General features: G+C 30.5%; 1 long non-coding RNA gene across 1 annotated transcript; it reads right to left on the bottom strand.

The window, feature by feature from the left end:
- Positions 1–2,114: 2,114 nt before the first annotated feature.
- LOC143568611 (uncharacterized) lies at positions 2,115–5,244 on the bottom strand. Its single transcript, XR_013141598.1, has 4 exons — positions 5,063–5,244; positions 4,080–4,169; positions 3,908–3,969; positions 2,115–2,362 (listed from the first exon to the last, which is right to left on the bottom strand). It is a non-coding gene; the product is annotated as an uncharacterized LOC143568611 (long non-coding RNA).
- Between the last annotated feature and the right edge of the window lie 332 nt (positions 5,245–5,576).

Below are 5,576 nucleotides of genomic sequence, written 5' to 3'. Positions count from 1 at the left end.
AATAGAATGAAAGAGGAAATGAAATGCATCATTATCAATCTATTGTCCTATTTGATTAATATATAAAAATGAAATGAACCATTACCTTGTGTTTATTAGAAATTTAGTTGTTATAAAGGAAAAAAGGGATTTGAAAAAGTTAGTAAAATATTAACATATAGGAATGGAATGAAGCACCATATAAACGTCTCATTTTTGTTGATGAATCGAATCCGTGAGCATATTTATGGTTGATTGGTTGTAGACTTGTATCACAATACTTGCCAACTAAATCTAATAGGTTATATAATAAATGTAAATTGTCAATTATTTATACCTTAGATACTCTTAACCATAATGTTATATATGTCATAACAAATTCAAAATATTTTATTACTTTGTTATTATATTCCATAAAATATTTTTTAAAGGTGAACTATGTGACATCTTTTGTCTCATTAGCTGTGAGGTTGCAGTTGACTTTGATAGATGTGTTGTCGATTACAACATACTAAGATTTATGGATTTCAAATTATATAGTTATGTTTAAATGGCTTATATGTTTATGAGTTAATTAAATTGACATTTTCTTAAGCATTTGATCTATCGGTATTAAAATATTTAACAAGGTTTTGTCTTTTCATAGACAATAAGTGAAGTTTTAAGCTTCGTGATTGTCACAAAAGATGAATTAAAAATAAAGTGGGTAAGATAAATTTCTTATCTATATAATATCTGATATTTATAATCTCTTGTGCATCATTGTCTTATTTTTTCCGACCCTCTCTCCCATTAATTATAAATATAAATATTTCTATAATTCTTTTTTATTCAAATTTATCGTATCCTGCCTCTGCTATTAAATAATAATAATAATATTTCTATAATTCTTATTTATAAAATGTTTTTTATTTAAAAAAATTAAGTTTGTTCATAAAATTACTTTTATAAATTGAACATGTCTTTCATTATTTAACACGTGTAATATGAATTGTATCGTTTTTATAAGAACAATTTACGGATTTATAAAGCTATGAACTATAACACAATGTTATGAATTCATAGTAAATAAACCGCTACACATACAAATCCTTATGAACTACTAAACTCTTCATAATTTAAACGATTACAAAACACAATTAAACATACGATTATCATGATTTAAAAGTTGTTTTGGCAATATACACTAACACAGCTAAACCAAACCGATAGGCATATGAACTGTAACTATATATAGAATATTAAGAATTCATATGAAATAAAACACACATTTAATTCTGCATGAACTAATAAATTCTACATGTTTTAAATGATTAAAAACCACACCACACTCGTCTATTACCGCTTCTCGGTCTCTGTTTATGTGAGCTCTTCTTGCTAGGCGACAACTCAGCTTTATCATCTAATATCTTGGTAGCTTCGATGACCGTCATGAGAATATTAATCGCGCCACTCGATGATGATGATAAACCATAACGACTAGCCAAACGACTATATTTGGTGTGGTGAAAGAGTCTCACACAGCGATGATATGCCCCGTTCATCTTCCTTTTTCACAAAACTGTGGTGAGGGTGGCGATGTAGTCGATAAAGGATATTTACTTCCATTTATATAAGTATATAAGTAAAATAGGGCAAACCCACCTATAATACGTAATTAAAACCCACTATAGACATCGGTACAGAACGTATCAGGTCAAACGTGTCAAGGTCAAAACATGTCGTTCTAAAAACATATAAATTTGATTCATGTCCAAATATCGTCTAAATAAAATGCTCTCCATGCGTAAGCTAAGTTTAACCTTAACTTATATCAAGCAAGAGTCGAATATGATGCTTTTCATGCCTCTTAAAAAGGTTGTTTTCATTGGGGCTAATATGTCATAAGGTGACCTTTGTATAGAGAATCTAGCCTTTCAAGTCATGCCTATATATTTATTTCTTGCACAATATTAAATCATTGACATTGCCACATTGTGTCCATTTAGGCCTATATTTTTCTTGGTCAAAGCCTTTCATCTCAACATGCATTATCTTTGTTGATAATGATAATAATAGTCACTCAAAGGCATAAAGAATATTCTGGAAAAAAAATGCATAAACTCGTCTAGCAAAGGTTGTTGATAAATCATGCATTATCTTTTTTTCCTTTTTGACTAAACAATTTTATGAACAATTCAAAACATCTATCCTTTGATATACCTTCAAATATAATGATAGTGATATTGGAAATATTAAAATTGGTAGAAGCATTTCATTTCAACAAATGACTAATAATAGTCACTCTTCATCAGAATAATCAAACTTTATGGAGTGCGATTGTTGGTCGATAAGGCCTCCCCTATAGCTTCCCCGCTTCTTTGTCTTCTCATGCCGAAAATCCCTACAAATCAAACAGAAAGTTTAAAATCCCGACCCGTTACCTGACCCATCCAAAAGAGGTGTTCAATAGTATCCATAGTTTAATCCATAAAGTTTACAGATTCTTTAATGTTCTTCCAAGTTATGATTCTACTTTCATATTATATTCTCTTTTTTATATACATTTAGTATAAATAGGTACAGCCCGTAAACGAACTGAATTTCAGTAAAGAGTTTGTGCACCGTTTGGCGGGATGTTTGTTTATGTATTATACTAACAAACGAACGTGGACAAAAAAAAAGTGTTCATTTAGTTAAACGAATGAACAAGAACATGTCTCATTCATTCATTTATATTCGTGAATGTTCGTCCATTTAAATCTGTTTACGTTCATTTATGTTTGTTAGTTTACATTTGTTTAAGTTAGCTCATATACATGTGTTAAACATATTCATTAAATTTTTTTATGCGGTTACAGCTTACTATTGTTCATTAACCTTTAAGGCTTAACACATTATTCTTTGCATGACTTTTAACTAGTTTTAGCAATTATCTCCGTGTGTGTATGTATGTGAACCGTTCATTTATTATACAGTTAACGAACGAACAAAAATGAACACGAACATGTTCAATTTCTTAGTGCACGAACATGAACAAGAAAACCCCCATTTGTTTTAGCAATTATCTTTGTGTGTATATGTGCACGAACATGTTCATTTTCTTAGTGTTCAATCATTTGTTCGGTTGAAGTTAAATGAATGAACACGGACATGTTGTGTTCATGTCTGTTTGGTTCGTTTGCAAGCCCAAGTATAAAGCACCGTACTGATTTCTATGTTTGTGGTACAATATATTGTATATATTCAGTAGAAATTTTCCAGATTGCCTTTTTGTTATTTGAGCATCTTAATTAAATATTATGGCTATATACTATTAAATAAAATGTTACAAGAGGTGGAAAATTGGCGGGTCAAGCGGGTTGGGTAACGACTAACGAGTAGAAACAAATCAAAGACAAAACGAGTAATTTTAAATTCAGGTTGGGTAGAGACCTTCAACAACTTTCCTTGTTTTATTCTACAAATAATTAATGTACTGATTAAGATTATATTTATAATATTAAAACAGCACTCCACTCTTTTTGACAAGGCAATTTAAGATATTTTAAGCATTTGAAAACACTTTGGATGGTTTTCGCCACTGTTAAGACACGCTTTCAACCATATTTTACAATTTTACCCATTTGACTGGTTGGAAATGTACTATTTTTTACCATGGTTGACCAAATGACATCAATTTTCCAGGGCAATCACCTGTGCGATTTCTAGGGGTGTGAATGGATAGGTTTTTGGTTTTGGCTCTAACTGAATAAAAAACTGAAAACTCTGGTCTTGACTTTTTGAAATACGTTCTGTTTCGGTTTTCAGTTTGGATTCGATTTGGCAATTTTGGACCCAAAAAAAATCTGGGCCAAAAGAAAAGATTTTGGTTCAAAAAAATGAATTTGTGCCTAAAAAAATCCATAAATTCAGTTCGGTTTTTATCACATGCAAAGAATTAACATACCTCCCTCGCACTTGACCTAGAACTTCTTGTGCTTTAGCACCATAACCGATCTCCGCGCCACCCTGCAACAAGCAAAATGAATATTGTTAGCATTCAATAAAGTCTTAATTTTTTAATTAAGCATACTAAGTGAAAAAAGTTTATGCATACCAGATAACAGGGTAATTATTACCTTTGCCCAATACGAATTATCTTGCAATTTATCATGAGCGAATTCAACTTCATCAATTTTCACCCTTTGAAATACGCTGACTGTCTTTGGCTGCAAAAACACCAATTTCTATTAACACATTGGTTTTTATAAATATTACGTGATTTTTTTTACCAACTTTCTGTAACCTAATTGGGTATTTGGGTTGGATGTAATCTCTAACAGGTCGAACTGGTATTTTTATAAATCGCTTAAAAAGAAACGGGTCAAACGAGTCGAAAGTCGCCAAAAGTGTATTTCTAATGCATAGGGTTTCATAAACATTTTATTACAGAACTTATACTACTATTAAAACAGTAACAATTTTGTAAATACTTTCAAAACAATAATTTATATAAAACTTAAAAAAATTGGGCAAAAAAATTTCCAGTCGAGTTAAAACCGCCCAGAAATTTCAAACTTTGATCCATAACAAAACAGAACAAAACAGTCAAATAGGTTGATCCTGATAGTCACCAAAAGTGTATATTTAATGCATAAAGATTCATAAATCATTTTATAAGAGAACTTATACTCCTATTAAAACAATCCAACTATTGTAAATGTTTACACACCAATAATTTATATAAAATTTAATATATTTGAGCAATTTTTTGCTTCGGGTCAAGCTAAATCCGACCCAAAATGTTTCAAATTTTGACCCATAACAAAACATGTCAAACAGGTCGAAAGTCATCCAAAGTGTATTTTTAATGCATAAAGCTTCAAATTCATTATATTAGAGAACTTACACGGCCATTAAAATAACAAGTTTTTAATTCATAAAGCTTCAAATTTAATAAATTTGGGCAAAGAAGTGTTTTGGGTCAAGCTAAATCCAACCAAAAATGTTTCAAACTTCGACCCATAACAAAACAAATTAACCAAACCCATTCGACTCACCCATTTCACCTCCAAAAAATATCAAATATTAAAATGATTAGATGACAAATCGGTTAATGTACCTCCACTGTAGCATTACTTTGTTTTTTCTTGGATTTAACTCCATCTGTTTTGACTTTCCCATTCGACTCTCCATAAAACTGTTTATTAGATATTTCTAGATCATTAATTTCTTCCTTTCTGCTCTTTTTTTCTTTGAAAGTTTCCGTCTTTTTTTCATTTTCATCAGAAAATGATCTTTTCCTTTTCTCCTCTTCCATCGCATCTGGCTGAACATTTAAGCCTTCATCAGTTCTCGTTTTCCTTTTCTTCTTTTTATCTTTTTGTGCAACTTCAGTTACTACCTCATCTTCATTAGTTGTACACGCGTCTAACTTAACTTTTTCAATATTATTTTTTTTCTTGTCTTTAATTTTCTTGGTTAAATTATCTATTTTTGAATCATTTACTGCATCATCAGTTGAAGAAACCAAATCATGCTTTGCTTTCTTCTTTTTTGGTTGCAGTTCTGCTTCATTGACTATAGTATCAGTTGATAGTTGACCCGAGTTCTTGCCAGATTTCTTTTTCTTTTTG

The sequence above is a fragment of the Bidens hawaiensis genome, unplaced genomic scaffold (assembly GCF_021521415.1).
Source record: "Bidens hawaiensis isolate Kalapana, Puna unplaced genomic scaffold, B.hawaiensis_p1.1 tig00024026_1, whole genome shotgun sequence".
In the NCBI taxonomy this organism is placed as follows: domain Eukaryota; kingdom Viridiplantae; phylum Streptophyta; class Magnoliopsida; order Asterales; family Asteraceae; genus Bidens; species Bidens hawaiensis.
This window is presented reverse-complemented; position numbering and strand designations above follow the sequence as displayed.